Source organism: Aphis gossypii, chromosome 2 (genome assembly GCF_020184175.1).
Source record: "Aphis gossypii isolate Hap1 chromosome 2, ASM2018417v2, whole genome shotgun sequence".
Taxonomy (NCBI): Eukaryota; Metazoa; Arthropoda; class Insecta; order Hemiptera; family Aphididae; genus Aphis; species Aphis gossypii.
The window spans coordinates 1608022-1633188 of NC_065531.1; the positions used below are offsets into that span (position 1 = coordinate 1608022).

Sequence of the window (25167 nt, forward strand, 5' to 3'; positions counted from 1 at the left end):
AAGCTTAAAAATCAAATTCATGAGCTTATCTTATGGACTAAAGGTATCTATATCATATAGATATATAATATATAGATTATAATATATAGACTGTATACAAATATTAATAATACGTACACATATTTGTCATTGCAAGGTGGTATTAACTCAAAATGTAATAACAATAATATATAGTATATAATGTATAATTAAATATAAATAATTTAATAAATGCATTTTTTTCGAAATAAATAAATGTAACTAAATCAAATATTTTAATATTTGTGCTTTTTTGCATTTATAAAGATTGAAATTATACAACAATAATCTATGATACTTACTACTGCCCTAAAAAATGTATGAATATGTATGCAGTATGCTGTAAAAACAGTTAATTAATATGCATGAAAAATTAAAGAATTATGAACAAAAAAAATTCAATAAATATATAGAGATAAATTAAATTATTTATTAATAGAATATCAATAAATTGTGTTGGTTCTATTTTGATGTGCTAATTTTCAAGGTCATACCTGAGGGGTGGGTCCAAGAGTCCTAATTTTTAAAAGTAGAAATATTTTTTCATTATAAAATGAATAACTATTAAGTGAATTGAGTATTACAATGACAAATTGTGTTTTGAAAAACGATAATAATCAAATATCATATTTTTAACGGAAAAATTATGTTCAGTATCTATGTACTTAAAAAAATGTTGGAACCCCCCAAAATTTTTTTCCAGTTGCGGCCTTTTCCGTTATACCATAAAATTACATTATTTTTTATCATTTGTTATCGAAAACCGTCAAATATACGTTTATTAACAGAAAAAACATAAATTATGCACTTATAAATAAAAAATGGTAAAATATGCAATTATATGCAAAATAAAAATTTGATATTTTAAATTTAGATATCACGAGACACATATTTGTATTCTGTATACGAATGGAAGCTGTTGGACAATTTAAAAAAAATATGCAAAATCATAAACATCCTAACCCTAATAATAATTAATACCCTGCAATAATTTTAATATTTTAGCTATTTTAATAGTATAATAGTTTCCACAAATAATGTTCACAAAAATACAAAATATAATGAATTAATAATAATAATAATAATAGTTACTGATTTCTTTTTTTCTTTTTCCATCAATATTTTGTACTTAAAATATATTAATTTATATTGATATTACATAATTAAAAATAATTATAATAATAACAAAATATTCTTTGTTTGTAATTTGTACGAATGGTTCATATCGTTTATACCTAGTTTGTATACTAAATAAATAGTTATTATTGTCTTTAGGTTGTCAAATGATGATTTTAACATAAACTATATAATATAATTTTAATAAACTGGTTTTAAATTTTTAAAGTTTTATTAGATTTTATCAGTCACTTAATGTGATGTAGAGGGTTATTGTTAACAGTTGATTTTTGTTGCTAATAATCAGCATTGAGAAGTAAAAATCATTTTATGGTAACATTGTGCACAGACAGAAGCTGAACAAGAGAGTTTTCAGCGTAACAATGCGTATAATGAATGATAATTATAACAAATAGTGTGACAACATAACAATATACACGTTATTAAGTAGTAACATTATTGCTTTAAAAAGTAAATTTATCGATATTAAGTTTAGTATAAATTTTTACTATAATATGTATAAAACAGTAAGTAATTTAATATGAATATATTGTAAGTATATTTTAATACGTTTATGGTGTAATTGATTTGTGAGTAAACCACATAACATATTTTTTATTTTGTTTATTTAAAATAACCTAATACTTATATAATATTAAATGGTGACTTTTGTAAGTTATGAATATATTATCTATTTAAGGTATACGTATTTTGAATATAAGTGCATTAACATTTAGCAAAATATCATACATTTAAGATAAATAACATAATCTTTTATAATATATAACATGTATTTGTACAATCAACAATTTAATTCTTGTTTTTTATCGCTTAAATTAGTTAGGTAGGTTTGTGTGGTATAAGAAATAATTATATTTATGTGTTTATAATTATATAACTTATTCTCATACTTAAGCATAAGTTTTTGCCTTAGACTTCGCTTTTTTACATTCTATGTACTCATTTCAGTTATAATAATTCAAAATTGTGTTTTATAAAACAATGTACTTTTTCAATAAATTGTATGCATCATTTATTTATAAATGATATATTATATATATATATATATATATATTTATTGAATTTATATATACAGGATGATGATATACAAGTATATAATTTAAATGCCCTGTAGTTATATAGTTAATATGAATCAAAATCTTATCATTATAAATAATAGGATAAAGACTATAAGAAAAAAGAACTTTTGATTTAGTTTACGTGCTTATTTTCAAATTGCTTACAAAATTTTCAAAAATTGTTTACATTCTTTGAATAAAACTTTTATTTAGTTATTTATTTCTCCTATTTAATAACAAAATACTGGTGTTGGAGTAAGTATCTTGACTTAAATATTTAAAAAACAATCAAACAAATCAACAAATCACAGAAGTATCCAACAAATGAAGAATATGTAAACAAATTGCTTTTTAAAGTCTTATCAGTTATGAACCAACAACGAACACTTGTTACAATCACGCCACCTAGCGCTACTCTATATTTTAACATAAAACGACCGAGTATAAAAGGAAGTACTGGTGTTCCATTAAGGCATAACGCAAATTTTGTGCAAATTTATTCTTCAGTGAGTATATAGTATATTATAATCTAGTATCTACTAAATAATAATATTTATTTTAATTAATTTAAACCATTCATATTTTATATATTTTTCTTTTAGTTTTCACTTCATTCCACGAAAACAAATCAAAAACCAAAAATGGGCGCTGAAAAAGTAACCATGAACATCGTTGTTGTCGGACAAGTCCAATCTGCCAAGGCAATCAAATCGGTCGCCAAAGCCACCCCAGCCACCAGCCAATTGATGGTGAGTTTATAAATATTTATGTAAAATACTTTGAATACAATTTTGATTATAATTTAGATAAAGTAGTTCTTTTTTTTCGAATTTATATTAACATTTTGCTTCATAACAATGTTTATTCGCTACATATTTTCGTATTGATAATGTGCGTATACAATTATAATATAATATATATTAATATATTCATTCAGTTATTGATAAGATAGAAACTTTGATTTATTATTGTAATTAATTGTTGAATAATTTTTTTCGTACAAAGATAGTAGTATATAACTATATTCTATGTATTTTTTGTTATATATTTTTAATGACTTATTTAGCTGAACAACTAATTAATATAATAATATATTGCTATCAAATAACTTGTATCGTTTTATTATTAGACAATGTATATTATATAACAATATTAATCTTCATATTGAATACTTAATAAGTTCCAAACGTATAAAGTTTACAAATAAAATAACTCTTTTAATATACAGTTAGAAAATATGATAATTATTTTATTGTCTTTATACTTATATTAGTAACTTGTTACAAAAGAAAATTCTTATTTTTATTCCAGTTATTGCTAATAATATCAGTTTTCATTCAAGTTATATTTTAGTTAATAATTTTATGTTAACAAGATTCTTATATATTTTTATGTTATTTGCTATATTGAATTAATCAAAGTTTTCGTTTTGTTTCAGAACTGTTAATTCATGACATCCATGTCAATCTCAAACTCAAATACGCCATAGCCCGAACAGTACATTATTTTTATAATTTGTTGATAATTATAATATATTGTATTGACATTACAAAATAAATCAGTCTTTTCCGTCAATTAATTTGTTTATTTTTTTATTCTGTTATTTTACATTTCTAAAATAAATTATAAATCTGTGTTCTGCCATTTTAACGATATCACCAAAGAGAAATTATTTTATTAAAATTACTTATTATTTTTTTTAAACTTATTCATGTATTGTTATATTTTTATTTGTTTAAAAATAATAACTATATAAGATTTACTAAAATTATATTAGCAGTTGAACAATGCGTAGATTTCAATAATAAATGTTATATTAAATTTTCATTTTATCACACAAGTATGGTGATATATGTAAAAAAAATATAAATTTATTTATTATATTGTGTATACGTAGGTTAACATTATTATTTCTAGTGATAGTTTTTTAAACTAGTTTTAATATTGAATTTATTATGTGTAAAGAGTAAGTTATTATCTACATTCTGTTTTTTAAACTAGAAAATTTCTAAATTTAAACTCTCTAGAGTACTTACAATGATTATAAAATGTCAGAACACTATTTGTTTTCTCTCTCTGGCTCACGTACAACATAGACAAAACACATTTACGCAGAATCATTTTTTCTATGATTTTAAGTAATCTTAGAGTAAAAAAAAAACCATTACAAAAAAGATAGAGAATAATATTTTTGAGAAAGTGGCATATCTATTTGTCAAAGTATTATCTCAAAACAATTAAAACATCGTTAATATTTACAAAATTATTTTGTTTATGTTGAAAGTAAAAAAAAAAATTAAAATTAAAACCGATATGTCATTCCCTCGAAAATATTGTTATCTATCTTTTTTGTAATGAGTGATTTTACTCTAAGATTACTTAAAAACATAGAAAAATGATTCTGCGTAAATGCGTTTTGTGTGTGTTACGTGTGGCGCAGAGAGAGAAAACAAATGATGCGCTGACATTCAATTAAATAAATAATTTTGTATCAGTTTTATAATACAGATAAAATAAAACATTCCATACATATTTAGTTATGATGTGTTCTATCCTATGGTATTGTCTTATACATGATTCTGGGATGAAAATTGTGTGAATTCTGTTTATGATATAAATATTATTCAATAAATAATTTTTTATAAAAAATCTTAATAACTTAAGGATTATTAAATTATTTGATAACAATGATAATACACACTACTAAAAATTATAACTATTTTGGTTTCTTGAAGTTATTATATTGTTATAAAAATATATTCTTAATAATACTGTCTTATGGTTCCAATATTCAAATTGCGTGGATATTGATTACAATAATTAATTATTATTGATGATCTTTTATAAAATTAATATTTAAAATATTAATTAAATTTATCTATTACGCGACTTTTATTATATTGATAGACATTTCAATACTAAAATATTAAAAAATTATAATAATTAAGTTAAGAAACTGTTGATAATCAACTGTTACTTTATTGTACAAATTTATTATTTTTTCTTATTTTTTATTTAATTTGAATATAATTTGAATCACAAAGTATGCAAAGGCTTTGTTTGATAAAGTTAGTAGTTTTCTTGGATTAATGTGGCATATTTCATATAACTCAAAATGATAGTGTTCGTGTAATTTTTGTTGTACAAAACACTTGATTTTAGTAAAAAAAAAAAAAATGATAATATATTAACTCAATATGTTGTAATGCGGATAATCGGTACATTAATATTACCTGATGTTTTATTCGTGGATTTTTTTCTATAACGGACTTTTAATAGAAGAGAAGACTTATTCGATTTATCTGAAATCCAAATATTATTAGTTTGAATAAAAGTGACACACACATTTTATTTACTATTTCATATAAATATTCTATATTAAGTTTAAGCTATTATTATAATAAATAAACTATATAATATTTTATAATTACCTCTTTTTCTGTGACATGACCAATACCATATAATACCATCATATGTATTAGTCACGTATATACTGCAATAATAGCATATACAAACTCGTCCTCAGGTTTGTTTCCAAAAAATATTATATCATAATATGCTGTAGTATGATGTGATTGATGTTTGACGCAACAAAGCACGTCATAGCTGATATTCCGTATATTGGTCAATTTATAATTATTTTATATCTTTTAAACATTCAACAACTTCTAAATGTATATTCCCTAATGTACTTATGCATAACTTTCTTTCCAAAATTTATTCATTTATCACGTACACCATTCACTGTATGTATAATATTAGTTGTATATATTCATAATATGCGAAGCATTGACAAATACCTGATGCGACCATACAAACCTAAAAATTATGCGATTATTAATTTATAGAAGTTGTTTCCTTTTCAGCGTGTTCTTTTTAATTCATTGCCTGTAAATAATAAACATATAACTAGAAGTTAGTGGTTAACAATGATAATTTAACATTTAACGGATTAACTAGATGGAATAGTTAGTTTAGATTAGGTTATGTTGCGCCGCGGAAGTAATGTGAAAACGGTTCCCGCGGCGTCATCGATTCAACCCAGAAAAAAAAAGGTTAGATTAATTCAAACTAGGATAAAATAACAATGAACAATTTAATAAATGATTTATTTTATTTGCAAAAAATATCAGAATCTAATCTTGTATAAATATGTTTTATATTAACCGGTGATATATAAGATTGTACATTTTGACAAAAACGACGTTTTATAATCATCAGTGTATGTATACGTATATTGAATTCTAGACAATTTAAAATAACCACAACAGTGAAAAACCATTTCATTTTTACTTTCTTTTGTCTGACCACATTTAGTTGTATCAATATTTCGTTGACCGTTTCTAGTTTAGACAAAACCATAGATAATTGTTTATCAATAAATAAGTGCCACATGTGGGATATAACTTGTCTCATCACAACAAATTCAAAACAACTGATCAAAATTAATGATGTAGTGTCAAATACTTCTGGATCATAACGCGTCACCTGATAAATATTATAATTCTATATTATTTTTATCAGGTATTATTTTTAAATATATTTTATATAAAATATGCACTATTATATTATCGAATAAATGATTTGAATTATTGATACTACCGAAGCAATTTAAAAAAAATTCACATTCATATTATGTGATTTTTTTATGATTATAAGAATGTCTACTACAATAATAATTGTACAGCAACTTTTCATTAGAGTGTGTTCTGCTCATTTTCAATATATTATTTTAACAAAATATTATTTTTCTGTCTCAACAGTATGGAATAAATGATTTATAATAATACTAATATAATCATAGTAATAAAATTCAGGACAATTGGCTTGTATACATGCGCCCCTTGTAATTTATAACACTATTAATCTATTTAAATACGTTTAAATATATTACCATTTTATTTGAATCGTAGATTGTTTTTAAACCACAAAAAATAAATGCACATCGTAATACATAGTATAATATAGCCGTCTTAAAATTGTTCTGATTGTAGTTTATATCTTCTTTGCAAGCCGTAAATCAAAAATCCCCGATTAAAATAATTTAATATGGGTCTAATACTCATAGTTTACTGTTTTTTATTAATTTGTTTCAATACTAAATATTTTTAAAATTATAAAACAGTGTTGAATTTATTGCCTATGTGTGTTTCTGTTTTTAACAATTTAATACTATTTAACATTTTAACAAATTAATTCACGTTATTCGACTTAAAACTATTAATTTATATTAATGAGAAAAAAAATAAGTGTCAAGTGGCTTAAGACTATATATTACTACAAAGTAAATATATATGATTGACTCTTATCCTTAGCATAATAAATTGATATATTATTAATAACTTTTAATTGATTCTGTTTAGTATTTTTTAAATCGATTTTATGACTATTTCAAGGTAATTACATTTTATGAATGTATTAGTAAATTTAATATTATGTTAAATTGATAAGTTGGTTTAAGCACCTAAACCCAAATGTGTATCTTTATAAAAATGACATGTTAAATTAAATATTTATCAATACATGTAATATGTAAATTATATTTACAATTATAATATAAATTACTTAATTAATGAAATTCGAACAATTTTATGATTAAAAAAAAAAAAGATTTATCATATTATACTATAACATAATCTGAAAACTGTTGTTTTCATGTTTCATTTTGCTATCCCCATTCTATTTATTAGCTACAATCAATTTGTAAATAAATTATTTTATTTAAGGTTAGGTTAGTTTATTAACATATTATTGTCTTTGTTACACATTATACATTATAATGCATAGATAAAAGGAACCAATGTATAAAATATAACATAGGTATACGGCGATTCTATGTGTAGTAAAAACTTAAAATTTAGAAAGCAATATTAACAATTTTATAGTATAATAAATATACAATATTAGGGATGGAAAACTTAATGTTACTGGAAGTCCAATTTTTGGAAAATTAAAATGTAGTGGGCCAGAGCATAAAAGATAAACAAAGGATCCTTCAAAATAAACATTTTAATTAGATAGCATTTGCTTTGTTAATAATAAATAGTCATCCTTCCATGAGGTGTTAAAACTTTTATTTTCATCTTCAATTTTTCACTTTCTTTGCGGACATAAAACAAAGAATTTTTTGTTAGTGAATTTTTTGCACTACAAAAATACGAAAAACATTAATTCAACCATTGAATGCCACTAATATACAAGCAACTATGATTAAAAGCTATAGGTACTATTATACGTGTGTACCTATGCACTTTATTATGAAATTTAGACATTTAACGATGTTCAATAACAGATATCAATTATTATTATATGAATAAGTTAGACTATACATATGTCATATATATTATAGACCAGTGGTTCCCAACCGGGGGGGGGGAATTCTCCCCTAGGGGGGAATTTCTGTACTGCTTAGGGGGGAATTTAGTGATGACGAAATAACAAGAAAAATTTAATTTATAAAATTAAAAACAATAAATTAGTTTTCGAACATTAAGACATTAAGATTTAGTTGATTTATATTTTGTTTTTAGAATTATGAAAAAATATATGTCATTAGTTAATAAAAAAATAATTATTTCGTATCATTAAAAAAAAAAGGTCTTTTTAATTCTAATTTAAGGGGGGCATAGAATTTTTGAAAATTTACAAGGGGTGCATAGAATAAAAAAGGTTGGGAACCACTGTTATAGACTATAGAGTATAGAGTAGTTCAAATATAACCTTAAAATATGTACCTATGATGCAATTTGAAAACATAGGACGAGTCAGATAAAAAAGGCTCGTGGGCCGCCAGTTGCGCGTTTCAACTATATACTCGTAATAACAACTTAAACGTAATTTAGAATATTTATACAAATAAATAAATAAAAAGAAAAGGGTTACTTTTATTCAAACTTATATTTTGATTTCAGATAAATTGAATGAGTTTTATCTTCTATCAAAAGGCTGTTATGGAAAAAAATGCACGAATAATACGCCCGGTTAAGATCAAGTTTTTTGTTCATCAGAAATTCCACGAACACTATAATTTTGAGTTATACGGGATATGCCATATTAATCCAAGAAAACTACTAACTTTATCAAACAAAGCCATTGCATACTTTCTGATTCAAGTTCTTTTCAAATAAAATAAAAAAATAAGGAAATATTATAAATTTGTACAATAAAGTAACAGTCGATTATCAACTATTTCTAATATTTATGACTATAAGTTTTTAAATATTTTAGTATAAAAATGTCTATTATCTATAAATAATTAATTAATTGATATTTTAAATGTTAATTTTATAAAACATCATCAATAGATAGTTAATTATTGTAATAAATATCCACACAATTGGATCTTATAACTCCAAGATCCAGATATATTTTTTAACAATATAGTAATTAATATTTAATATTATCATTAAGTAATTATGATTTTCAACAATTTATTAATATTGAAAATATTTCAGATATTCAGACTTCTCCAATATACTATTGAAATGTGAAAACCATAATTATGTTAAACATTTTTTAATATATTTTTAATTATTTGATGCAGTTTATGTTAATCAAATCATATTAAAATATACCTACTTCTATAAGAATAAATTAAAAATAGTGTTCACTAGTTATTTATTTATTTTTTTTTTTTGATACCAGTAATGGCGACATAGACTAATAATTCATATTAGAAGTGTAAAATAGCACAATAAAATAACAAATAAACTAATTGACGGAGAAGACTGATTTATTTTGTAATGTCAATACAATATATTATAATTATCAACAAATTATAAAAATAATGTACTGTTCGGGCTATGGCGTATTTGAGTTTGAGATTGACATGGATGTCATGAATTAACAGTTCTGAAACAAAACGAAAACTTTGATTAATTCAATACACCAAATAACATAAAAATATATAAGAATCTTGTTAACATAAAATTATTAGTTGTAATGTAACACTTGAATAAAATGTGATATTATCAGCAATAACTGGAATAAAAATAAGAATTTTCATAAGTAGTTAATAATTGATTGACAAATTAAAAACTTTAATAAGTATTTATATAGTATTTAGTTATTTATTATAATATATTTAAAATTCTAAACGAGGTAATGAATATATTGATTCTACAATAATGTAAATATATATATATATTTTTTTTGCGTGTCTTAAACAGCATAACTAGTCGAAATAATAATTCAATTTCAAACTTTGGGGGTAGTTTGTGATGGAAAATTTAATACCCTTAGTGCATCATTATAGAGATTAAAAGTAAGAATTTTCCAATAGTCTTCAAAAAATCGAGAAAAACAAAAATAATAGAAAAACGGAAATTTTTATGCAAAACCAGTTTTCGACCAAATCAATTTTTTATATGGTTGTAACATAAAAACTAATCACTGTAAATACTTGAAATTTTCGCCAAATGTTTATATTAGTGTTATCTATAATAAAAATAAATTTTCGAAATATTTTGTCTATTTTTGAGTTATTAATAGATAATTGAATTTTTCGAATTTTCTGAAGTATCCATAAAAAAATTTTGGATGACCAACAAAACTTGAAAATTTAATACAAGGTTCCTTATGAGTGGTTTTTATTGTAATTAAAAAAAATCGTTAGTCACAATTTTCTTTGATAAGCGTTTATAATTCAAATTTTTACGAAATATGTTAAAATCACGAAAATTTGCTAATTTCAATGATAAAAATACATTTTTTTTCAATCCAGTGTTTATAAATGAATATTATAATAATTTCATTTTATTTATAGTTATTATACAAGTGCAAAAACTTCAATGACGAAAAATGTAATAAAATTATTCCGAATACTGTATTTAGAATACTTGTAAGAAGTATTCAAAATACCGTGTTGAATACTTTCAAAAAAAAAGTATTCAGAATACTCTATTCGGAATACTAGCCAAGTCTGAATTTAATATATCAATCCTATTGACCTACTATGCAGCAGAGCGCTACTCACTTGACCACTCTTTTTTTTTAAATGTTATTCATCTAAATGACTTATTAAAAAAGTATAACAAAAATAACATAATATATTATTAGTGCTCTAAATTTGTGCGAAACATATGAAACAATCAATAATTGATTTATCGATACTATCATTAATTAAATGAATATATATGTATATACACTTACATCATATGAAAATATGTAGCGAATAAATATTGTAATGGAACAAAATATTAATACGAATTTGAAAAAAGAAGTCTATCTAAATATTAATCAAATGTTTATTCGACATTTTTACATAAATATTCTTATACTCACCATCAATTGGCTGGTGGCTGGGGTGGCTTTGGCGACCGATTTGATGGCCTTGGCAGATTGGACTTGTCCTACGACAACGATGTTCATGGTGACTTTTTCAGCGCCCATTTTTGGTTTTTGATTTGTTTTCGTGAAACGAAGTGTAAGCTACAAGCAAAGATAAAATATATAAAATATGAACGGTTTAAATTAACTGAAATAAATATTATTATTTAGTAGACTATAATAGTATATACTCACTGAAGAATAAATTTGTACAAAAATTGCGTTATGCCTTAATGGAACACCAGTACCTCCTTTTATACACAATTATTTCTTGTTAAAATAAAGAGTAGCGCCAGGTGGCGTGACTGTAACCAGTGTTCGTTGTTGGTTCATAGCTGATAACACGTTTAAAAGCGATTTGTTTACCTACTCATCATACATCAGATAATACGATGATTTTAAATTTTACATTTTACTAAATGTATATTTAATTTGTTATCCGAATATTTAAAACAAGATACATACTCCAACACAAGGCTGTAAATGGAGGGGTCTAGTGGTCCATAGGTCACACAATTTTGAATAATAAAAACTAAAATGAGTATGTCGAATAAAAAAAATTGGGGTCTAAGACGAAATATAATACATAAGTATGAGAATAAATATATTATTATGAATAAATAAATATGATTATTTCTTATATTTAATACACTACAAAACCTAGCTAAAATAAACGGTAAAAAGGCAAGAATTCAATTTTTGATTGTATAATCAATTTATATTCTAGAAACTAGATAGTGTAATAGATTGTAAATTTGTGATTTATTTGATTTATCTGAAAATTATATTATTGCACTAATTTTTTTATGTTCTATAATATTTTTGTATCTAAATTTCTCCTCTAAAATGAGTATATAAATAATTTAAATACTACAAATATTCCAGAATTTGTTTAAAACGTTAATTTTATTGAAACACTTTTATCTTTGTTTAAAATGAATGAAATCAACTGTTATACGACAACAAACTCTTAATTGTTCAACTCAATTAATTCAGTGACGATCTTGTATCTAACATAGAATATTTACATAATGTTTTATATTACATATCTAGTTAATATGCATTTTTTGTGTAACTAATTGTGAGTTGTAACATATACTAAGTACATATTATGAAAAATCCTAAGGATAATCAAAAAATACCTACAACGTTTATCAATAGCTTTAAATGCTTTAATATGGTTAACATATTTTGAAAATACGACACGACACATGAAAATATTCCATTTTTATACTGTTTAATTCACATATCCACTATTCTAATATACACAAGCAAATGAAAATGGAATTATGTAATTATATTATGTTCAGACTTTTTATTATATACTATACCATATTATTGGAGTGCACCTCATTATTAAGTAGATCACTGTAATGAAGGTGTTAAATTTATATACAATGATAAATCATAATATTGAAAAATGCTTTTGAGAAGAGCCGAAAATATATAAACTTAGAATGCGTTATAAAATAATTAATAAATAACGTTGTTTTATATTGGCAAGGCCATATATATTCTGGATACAATAGAAATTACATAATATGAAAAACTAAGTAAACCAATATAAAAATGTATCTATTTTTTATCAATTTGCGTTAGGTTAGGTTAGGTTTTTCATTTATTTTATCAGAGTTTATACTTTAAATGTTTAAAAAAATATATGTGGCTATGTGAATAATTTGCATGGCTTTAACAGTTTAACATAATATAATATTTCAAAAGAAAAAATTATATATTTTGAGAAAAAAATCAAAAATATAAATGTCCGTTTCCGTTAAAAAAGTTCATTCGTAGAAAATAATTTTGTCATTTAAAAAAACAAAATGCAAATTTTCCAAATAATGGTCAATAACGTTTGCCTAAAATTCATATGTTTTATTATTTATTTCATCTAATTACTAACAGATTACTGGTATTGGAGTAGACAACTAGATTTAAATATTTTAATACTGAATTAATTATATAAAAGGTAAAAAGTAATACCTTAAATCACAGTATTCGACGTATGATGATCTCTATTTAACGTCTTATCAGGCGTGAACCAACAACAAAGACATAATACAATCACGCCACCTGGCGTTACTCTATACTTCAACAAGACACGATAGAGTATAAAAGAAAGTACTGGTATTCTATTAAGGCATAACGCAATTTTTGTGCAAATTTATTCTTCAGTGAGTATATAATATTATAGTCTACTAAATAATAATATTTATTTTAATTAATTTTAACCGTTCATATTTTATATATATTTTCTATGATTTTAGTTTTCACTTCGTTCCACGAAAACAAATCAAAAACCAAAAATGGGCGCTGAAAAAGTAACCATGAACATCGTTGTCGTAGGACAAGTCCAATCTGCCAAGGCCATCAAATCGGTCGCCAAAGCCACCCCAGCCACCAGCAAATTGATGGTGAGTCTATAAATTATGTAAAATATTTAGAATAAAATGTTGATTAATATTTAGATGTTTCTTTTTTTCGAATTCGTGTTAATATTTTGTTCCATAACAATATTTATTCAGTACATATTTTCATATTGCGTATTTTCGTATGTGTACGTGTACCTTGTACATATATTATATTCATTTAAATAAGATCGATAAATCGATTATTTATTGTTTCATAGGATTGGTACAAATGTAGTGTACCTATTAATAATATATTATTGTTTTTGTTTTACATCTTTAATGATCTATAAAAATAAGAATAAGAATTATTTTAATATTTTTTTTTTTGAAAATCTCATTGTAACATTGATTGTCTAATTATGCGTATTGGTAACAGATAATCCATATCATGACATTTTACAACATATATTACCAAACAAATTAAATCTGCAGATTGAATACATAATAATTTCCAAATGTAAAATGTTTACAATTGAAATAACATTTTTAATATACAATTCGAAAAACGTTTATTTTTTATTATTTTTATACTATTTAATAGAATTAATTTGTAAAAAAAAAAAATCTTATCTTTATTTCAGCTTATTATTCATATATTAAGCTTTTATGATTTCATTTTAGTTACATTATAACTAATAATTTTATATAATAAATATTCTTTTATATTTTTTATTATTTAATACATTGAATAAATCAAAGTTTTCGTTTTGTTTCAGAACTGTTAATTCATGACATCCATGTCAATCTCAAACTCAAATACGCCATAGCCCGAACAGTACATTATTTTTATAATTTTTTGATAATTATAATATATTGTATTGACATTACAAAATAAATCAGTCTTCTCCGTCAATTAGTTTATTTGTTATTTTATTGTGCTATTTTACACTTCTAATATGAATTATTAGTCTATGTCGCCATTACTGGTATCAAAAAAAAAAAAATAAATAAATAACTAGTGAACACTATTTTTAATTTATTCTTATAGAAGTAGGTATATTTTAATATGATTTGATTAACATAAACTGCATCAAATAATTAAAAATATATTAAAAAATGTTTAACATAATTATGGTTTTCACATTTCAATAGTATATTGGAGAAGTCTGAATATCTGAAATATTTTCAATATTAATAAATTGTTGAAAATCATAATTACTTAATGATAATATTAAATATTAATTACTATATTGTTAAAAAATATATCTGGATCTTGGAGTTATAAGATCCAAATTGTGTGGATATTTATTACAATAATTAACTATCTATTGATGATGTTTTATAAAATTAACATTTAAAATATCAATTAATTAATTATTTATAGATAATAGACATTTTTATACTAAAATATTTAAAAACTTATAGTCATAAATATTAGAAATAGTTGATAATCGACTGTTACTTTATTGTACAAATTTATAATATTTCCTTATTTTTTTATTTTATTTGAAAAGAACTTGAATCAGAAAGTATGCAATGGCTTTGTTTGATAAAGTTAGTAGTTTTCTTGGATTAATATGGCATATCCCGTATAACTCAAAATTATAGTGTTCGTGGAATTTCTGTTGAACAAAAAACTTGATCTTAGTAAAAAAAAAAAAAAAATACCATTTTAATAATTTATGTAAGTCGTATCTTCTGTATTACATATATATATATTTATTTTACCTAGCGTTTTATTTGTGGATTTTTTTCCACGACAGACTTACAAAAAACAATACTTATTCGATTTATCTGAAATCAAAATGTTACTTTGAATTAAAGTAATCCATTCATTTTGTAAACTTATTCGTATAAAATGTATTCTATATTATGATTAGACTGTTATTATAATAAATATACTATTTAATATTTTATATTCACCTCTTGTTCTGTGGCATGACCTGACTATTACCATAATATGGTAATATAGTACCATGACATGTAATAGTCTCATTAATAATCCTAAAGTAGGATATACAAACTCATCTTTAGGATAATCATTTCCCGAAAATATTATAATATAGTAGGCTGTTAATATGATTTGACTGATGTTTGACGCAAACACAGCCAACTATAGCTAATATTCCGTATATTGATCCATGTATACATTTTAAACATGCAATTACTTCTAAATGTATGTCCCTTAATTTACTTATGCATATGGTTATGTACTGATATAAATAGGAAAATATCACGAAAATTTTAATGTAGTATGTTATTAATTGGAATAACAGTTATGTATGTGAGTTAAGTAACCTATTTTTAGCGTCCAAATATTCTATGAGACGTAAAATGTTTGATATTAATATTATATTAACGTACCTATAACAGTTTTTTTTGCTCTCAACACCTTTTTGGAGTTTAGATGTATATTTCTATGATTTTTCGTTAAAATATGCAAAAATATAAAATATATATAATATGTAATTTTAATATTTAATCGTTCAAGTAATGATTTGTGGACACCCATTGACTGCATGTATATGATGTTGGTAGTATGCATTTTATGCAAAACTGGGTCTTTATTTAAAATATTAATCTGTTTAAATGCCTTTTAGTATAATATTCTCTACTGATTTATTTCCATCGTAGATTTTTTTAAACCACAAACAATAAATGTACATCACAATACATAGTATAATACTCCCGTTTAAAATTGCTCTGGTTATAATTTATACTTCACAAGCCGCAAATCGAAAATTCCCGATTACAAAATTTAATATTGGCCGTATACTCATAAAATGTAGAAAGCAATTTTAACTGATTTTTCTTTATAGTGTGAAATGTATAATTACTATTTATAATATTAACTATTTGCTAGTAATTTACTAGTTTAAAAAAATATATTGTTTTTACTGATTTTAATCACATATATTTATTTTAATGAATAAAAAAACATAGCTGTATAGAGCTTTTATTACTTTTTCTATCCTGATCAAAATTATACACATTCATTTCATAGATAATAATATAGTTAGGTTATTTTTTCGTATGACTTAATACTTTATTAAATTATGCGTTAGATAATGCTGAATTATTATTATTATTAAAATGATAATATTAATTGACTTGTTAATTTATTTAATTTGTTACAGAACTTTTAATTTATAAACTCAATCTATCATACATTTAAAAATGCCATAGTAACTGTACAGTAATATGTAATTTATGTATATAAGTTATGATAGGTACCAAAAAATAAACTGATTATTTCTGATGTCCTATCTGTCTTGTCTTATTTTTTTTTTTAATCTTTTTTATATCCTTAATATTGATATGTGATGTTTAAATAATTATATGATGCCTTTTATCATATAATTATAAGTTACTTATTATGTCCATTTTATGTTGTATTAATATGATCTACTTGAGTTACAAGTTTATTACATAAGGTTTTATACATTATTGACAAATTAATTTAAAATTGATTTGATTAAAATATTTCTTATCAAAATGTTTATATTATATTATTTAAATTTCAAATATTGTATTCATTTTACATAATATTCGGTCATTAACCTTGGTAATCAGAGATATATTGAAATTATGTTAGTTCAAGATCGATAATCTTTATTTATCAATTAATTATAACATTATGATATTAAGTATTTTAAGTTGTATAATTTTAGGTAGTATCTAGTGTGAAAAAACATAATATTTTGCTTCACAGTTTTTAAAAGGTAATACTAGGATTATAATTATTATATTGTTTTTTAAGAAATTGCTTTTTGATCGAGATTGAGGTTTTAAACTTTTATTTAATTCTAGAACGAAATATATGAATTAATTTAAATTACAACGTTAGTATTAAAATGTCAGTTTAATATATTCTGTATCAGCGATGATTACATTTATAAGATTTTGGTATTTTAAAATACTTTTCATTATTATGAATTTAATTTTAGATTCTGAACGGAGTAATGAATGTATTGATTTTACAATGATGTATGTTTTTTTTGTGTCTGTGTACAGCATAACTAGTCAAAATAATGCTTCAATTTCAAACTTCGGGGGTGGTTTCCGATGGAAAAGTTGATATCCTTGGTGCATTATAGAGGTAAAAAGTAAACATTTTCCAAGAGTTTTTAAAAAAATCGAGAAAAACAAAAAAAAAATGACGGAAAAACGGGAATTTTTACGCAAAACCAGTTTTCGACCGAATCGATTTTTTTATATGGCTGTAATTCAAAAACTAATCACTGTAAATACTTGAAATTTTCACCAAATGTTTATGTTAATGTTATCTATATACAGTTAAATTTTAAAAAATGTTTAACTTTTTTTGAGTTATTTATAGACCGCTGAAATTCAATATAATGAATTTCAATGATGAAAATCGTTAGTCACAATTTTTTTTTATAAACGTTTATAGTTCAAATTTTTACGAAATCTGTCGAAAACGTGAAAGTTTGCAAGTAATTTTGAAGTTGAAAAATCATAAAATGTTTTTTGTATATAACTAAAGATTAAAAATAAAACACTAAGTTTTCTATAGGTTTTTCTTCAAGTAACTGTAGAGAAAACTCGAAGCATCATTATAGGAAAAATTTTAAGTGCGTTTGAATTTTAAATTTTTACTAAATCGCGTAACGATAACGATTTATCCTCAAACGATTTTAAATATTTGTTATTATTCAAAAAGTATAAGTCGTAGATACTTGAAAATTTTACCAGTTATTTAAATTGGCATTTTCCTTACATGATTTTTTTGAGCTATTTATAGACAACTGAAATTTTTTTTTTTAAAGTGTTGATAAAATTTTTGGCCCAATCAAAATACTTCAAAATTTTATAAAAAGCTCCTCATATTTTATTCTTAAAGTGATTAAAAAATTATAAGAATACATAGGCAAAATTTTTTTTTTATTAGTATTTGAAGTTCAAATTTCGACAAAAACTCGTCAAAATCATGAATATTTGCAAATTATTTTGTAGTTCAAAATTCATAAAATTGTTTGTATTTATATCTAACGTTAAATATTATAGATTGACAAATCATCTAAGTTTAGAATCGTTTTTCGTATACAATGATACCTATCATTGCATTCAAATTTAACTTACCCTAGTCCGAGGTCCACCCCACCCCCTAATGTACAGCACAGCGGTACCCACTTGCCGAGTTTTTTTTTTTTTAATGAATATTAATATAGGTAATAGAACTGTTCTAAAATAGATCGGTTTTGGACAATAACCATTTGAAAATCTTGGGACCGAAACTCTTGAATACTTATTTTTTAGAACCAAAACCAATAATTTGATGTGGAAGTTTTATTGGGCTTTTTTAGGATTAAAAATTCAAAACATATTTCTTCCAAAGCTTCATATAACTAATAAGTTATAGGCTATAAAATACAGTTATTAGTAAATAACAAATAATTATAAAACCATAACTCTGTAAAAGTTTATAAATACTAACTGTCGATGGCCGTCAGTAATCGATATACATTTTAATCATCCTGCTTCACGGTTACAATAGCGAAGTATATTCGTTGATCATTGACACAAAAATGATATCGATCGATCGGCAAACACTCACATGCACATGAATTTTATTATAGCTGAATATTTATTATTTTTTTTTTCTTTTGCCAAATTATTATTTTTTGTGATTGTGAATTATGTAATATGTGAATTATTCAACAATGCAGTATCTTCCGTAGTCTGTGATAGAATTAATACTTAATAAAATGTATATACAATAAATTGTTCTTGATTATTTTTTCAACAAGTGAGTTGATCATTCTACATATTTATATTCTTTTTTTCACGAATAACTGCCTTTGATCTTATTATATTATTTGGTATACATGATAAAACCATAAATTGTATTATACCATACAGGTGCAAATTACCACAGTTTTTTTTATATATTGTGTGCGCAAATCGCTCATGGTTTCTTTGTATTAACTAATTTTGTTGTAGGTACATTAGTAATTTTATTTATTATTTGTTGTATTGTTTTTAATATTAATTGTAACATAGTGTTTGTGTGTGTATACAATATGACGAACGATATGTACAAAAATAACTACTAAGCGCTCTATCGGCCAACTTGCAACAACCAACAACGAGCACTAGTTACAATCACGCCACTACGCCGCTACACTATCCAAACGAAAATTTTCATTTTATTTTTTCGCTAAAATTTGATAAGTTCTTTATGTTTTTTATTGAGTTTTAGACCTAATAAGATTATAGAACATAATAAATCTAGTAATATAACAAAAAAATTTAATTTTATATGTTATGAAATAATCGTGTTACTAAATGTTAGGTAAAAAACAGGTTCATTTTGCGATATAAATACATACAAAATATAAAATTATATTTGTGACATTGTAAATTAACAGTTCTGAAACAATACGACATGATCAGTCAAAACAATAACACAGTATTTTATTTTGTACAATTCAAAATGTCATAGATTAATGAACAATGAAGATATTGTATAATGGAATAATAATTTTTGCAGATAAATCAAATTTATTATATTTCTAAAAATTAAAACATGGAAGTTATCACATAACTCCTTCATTAGTTTAATTTATCTTTAACTCATTTAATATTTAATTTATTAATTTATATTAAATCTTAAATATATGCACATGTAATATTTATTGTGTATGTAATACAGTGTAAAAGAGTAAAATATAAATTTTATTTTACAAGCAATAAATAATGGTTCGGAATTGTTAGAAATAACGTCATCAATAATGATCACTCGTTTTGAATTAACATTAAATGTTTATAAAATAAATTGTTGCTAAGTATAACATATTCAAGCTATTTAGTTTAGATTTACTCAACTCAGTTGAGTCATAAAGTTGTTATTATTATAAAATTTGTCATAATATGAAGAATATGATTAGGTATATAAACTTTTGTTGATAATCTAAAGTATTTACGGTCATTCTTTATAGTAAAATACAAAATAGCAAACAATGTTTTAAGAATAATTATTATTATTATAGTGGTAAATTTTCAATATTTTTCGACAACAGAAAAAAAAAACTATAAAAAGATTAAAGATTTCAAAACATATACAATATACATCTCAAAAACGAATAGGTAATACATTTAAAAAACAATATGTATAGAAATTAATTTTATTATATAGGAGTTGGTATCTAAATTTATGAGTGTTAATGTTACTTCAATTAAATTCCTAGACGATTTAAAAAAAATATATATATATATATTATATAACCTATGTAAAATGCATTCAATTGGAAATCAAAGCAATTTTTTTTTTAACAATAATTGTGTACATAACTACAAAAAACACATGCGTAATTGTGGAGAAGTTATATTCATAGTTGCAAAATAAACTTAATTTAATTTATACCGTAAAATTGTAGTGTATCTCATCGTCAAATAGGTTACGTAGGTTAGGTACTGAATTTGGTGTGTTAAACTTATATTCAGTGATAAACCTTTTATACGAAAAATTATTTTGAGCAGAAATGGATCTGTTAGCTAAGCAGTTGAATACAATTTTATTAATTTCAAATATTTTGAAAACGGCATTATACACGTACTATAGTATTGCAATGTGTGCAATAGTGCGAAATATTTAAAAAAATATTTTATGATTAAAACAAAATAACTTAAAATATACGTATTTTAAACTAAAAAGATTAATTTTAATGCTCATCATTTCAAAACCATCAAATGTTGAACATGCCTAAAATGTAAATGTCTACAGAAAAATAAAACTAATATCGTATTTTTTTGTTTCATTTTTTCGGAACGTAGATATTGTTATAGTAGATTTTAGGGTTTAAAATCTAAACCATTTATAATAACACCTAAATTCCATAATATATTTATATTTTCTTACGTTTTGTGTGTTATGTACCAATAGTTAATATTAATCGTCGGTGGATAATTTAATAAATAAAACTTAATTATAAATTAAAAATAATTATTTTTATGTTGCATATTGACCGTATTTTTAGTGTACGCTAACACAAAAATATTCAATATTTGGTATCATTTAGTTAAATTTAATTGATTGTAATTTTTGCATTACTTATAATTATATGTCATCATATTCATACAACGGTCAATAAACATTTTTTTTTAAGTTAACGAAATATTTACAATCTCGATTTCATATAATATGACGTACGATATGTACAAAAATAACTACTAAGCGCTCTATCGGCCAACTTGCAACAACCAACAACGAGCACTAGTTACAATCACGCCACTACGCCGCTCCACATTAAGCGATTGTAGGAAGTGTATAAAAGGAAGTACTGGTATTCCATTGAGGCATAACGCAATTTTTGTGCAAATTTAATCACCAGTGAGTATATAGTATAATCTACTAAATTATAATATTTATTTTAATTAATTTAAACCGTTCATATATTTTATATATTTTTGTCTTTGTTTGTAGCTTACACTTCGTTCCACGAAAACAAAACCAAAAACCAAAAATGGGCGCTGAAAAAGTAACCATGAACATCGTTGTCGTCGGACAAGTCCAATCTGCCAAGGCCATCAAATCGGTCGCCAAAGCCGCCCCAGCCACCAGCCAATTGATGGTGAGTCAATAAATTGTATAAAATATTTTGAATACAATTTTGATTAATTTTTAGGTATTTATTTTTTTTTGAATTCGTGTTAATATTTTGTTCCATAACAATATTTATTCGTTATTTTTTTTTCGTATTTTTATACGGGGAGAACATACATTGATTTAATGATTCATAAGATCGATTAATCGAGTATTTATTGTTTCATATGTTTCGTACAAATATAGAGTTTAATACACTTTTAATGATCTATTAGAGTTTTCATTTAATTTTCTGAACACTGTTTACTACAACTAAATTCAACTCATAAAATGTCTTATTTTAATTGTAATTAATATTTGATAATAAACCTCAAGGATTTTATTTGAAACTATATTATAGATAATATTTTTGTTCTACCAAAATTATTTACATTTATACTATTTAGTATGTTTTATAAAACTTTTTTTTTTTTTTTGTTTTGTTTTAGAACTGTTAACTCACGAATTCCACATGCATCTCAAACTCAAAAATGCTATAGACAAAACAGTACATAGTTTTATAGTTTGTTGATAATTATAATATTATGTATTGACATTGCAAAATAAATCAGTCTTTTCCGTCAATCCGTTTATTTATTTGTGTTATTTTACGTTCCTTAATTAATAACTAATAGGACTTTGTCCAAAGATAAAGTAGTGGGAAAAATGGTTTATACTTATTCCATATTGGTACAATTTTTATATGTTTCGATTAACTACAATATCATATCAACTAACTTAAGATATATTTAAACATTTTTAACATAATAATGATTTTCAACTATTTCATTGGTAAAGTCTGAACTTCTGACATAAGTTCAGTATATAATAATAATAAATAATTATTATTTGATAATAATATTATACTGTAAATAAAAATAAATATTGTTTATGGTTATTTTTCGATAAATATTAATAATTTTAATATTATTATTATTAATATGCAATAATAAATAATAATAATAATAAATAAATAAAAACGAATATTTATAAATATTTTAATTCAATCAGACTACTGATGTAAGAATTCATCTTTTTGTATTTAATAAACATGAATTATTCCTGGCTTTTTAAATAAGTGCATTCCGCTTACATAACCTAATCTATTACCTATGCAATTACGCTATATCTAATGATGTAAATAGTATAGATACAAAATAGTTTAACGTGGGACATAGTTTAATTTAATTTTGTTTAAATATTTTTGTAACGTTTAGAGTTTTAGACCTGTTTTAATCATCCAATTAAAATATTATTGACAATAATATGTAATTTTTATTTTATTCCAATAATATGATTTATTTAGAATATAATTAAATTTATTATAATTTTATCATGGTAAATTAATTAAAAACTCAAATATGTGTATATAATTTTTAGAGTTTATTAATTATACAGAAATTTTGGAGCATTTTAAAATTATTTATGGGACGATTAAATACAATTACTAAATATAGTAAATAGAGTAATAAGTGAATTGAATACAGTTTCAAATTTAATTGGAAATTGAAAATTTGACATGTTTTAAAACGTTATGTATCTGTATTCAATATATTCATAAAAATATGAAAAATTCGATGGAAATGTTTTTTTTCAATTCTAAATTTATAATAATTTTCTATGTACCCACATCGGCTCTCTCCTTTCATTTAAAAGTTATCGTTTCCGTATCGGTTTCAAACCTATTTTACTCTCTATAAATATTAATAATAATAATATGTTTAACCTTTCAACAATGTTGTTGACGTTTAAAATAAACAATCTAATAGAATAATATAATAATCTAAAATAAATGAACTGAGTGAATAACAAAAAAACTTATGGTTAAAATTTTTGGTATTTTTTTTTAAATACTACGATCTGCTAATTTGTCCTTGTTTAAATAGATCAATACATTTCTCAATAAGATTACAAATGTTTTGCTGGTTTTTAGTTTCTTCCCTAATAATCTTGTAGCGGAGCTCTATATAAGTCATAATCAACCTTAATGTGCATCAAAATGTCTATGAAATTGAAATTGTTATGGTGAAAAGCCATGAACTCAGCATTAAATTTTTCTTGGAAAATAATAATCAAAATAATAAAATATTTTATCCGTGATCTTCATAATTGAATTAATTATAAAACATTGATTCCTATAGTTTTATAGTCAACCCAATCTTATTTTATCGTGATAATTGATTATAAGTTATATACTAACTATAATAAAATTGGTAAGTATAAAATATGGAAGTGGCATAGTTTTCTATGTGCATTAAAATAGTAAATATAGCGATGTTTAGTGTTTACAGTCGAGTTTCACGATCTTTGTTATACAGGATGCTTTTTTCTCAAACAACACTCATTATTTCAAAAAGTATTGACTTTTTTCAATTTTTTTTTTCAAAATTTAACATCAATTTAAATACTGGTCTAGAATTGTAGAACTCTTCCATATTTTTACCCTTATATATTTTATTAGGTAAACCACTATCAACTTTTGATTTTCAAATGACAACCTATAGATACTTACAATTTCATAAATTAATATGACTATTTTTTTTACGAATTATCACATTCAAATTTTCATTTTTCGTTAATATAGCTTCTCATTGTTAGGTAGTTTTGAAAAGTTTTTATTGAGTGTAAACGTGTTATAACTCATCAGTAGATGAATATTAATAATTAGTAA

The 25167-nt window shown here is 23.2% G+C and overlaps 2 long non-coding RNA genes across 2 annotated transcripts; one reads left to right on the plus strand and one right to left on the minus strand.

Annotated features, from left to right (window-relative positions):
• Positions 1 to 9927: 9927 nt before the first annotated feature.
• LOC114131663 (uncharacterized) lies at positions 9928 to 11887 on the minus strand. The gene is made up of 3 exons (XR_003593015.2): positions 11736 to 11887; positions 11496 to 11642; positions 9928 to 10064 (listed from the first exon to the last, which is right to left on the minus strand). It is a non-coding gene; the product is annotated as an uncharacterized LOC114131663 (long non-coding RNA).
• Positions 11888 to 22078: 10191 nt separating this feature from the next.
• Positions 22079 to 23081, plus strand: LOC126550544 (uncharacterized). Its single transcript, XR_007604658.1, has 3 exons — positions 22079 to 22244; positions 22338 to 22485; positions 22946 to 23081. It is a non-coding gene; the product is annotated as an uncharacterized LOC126550544 (long non-coding RNA).
• Positions 23082 to 25167: the final 2086 nt, after the last annotated feature.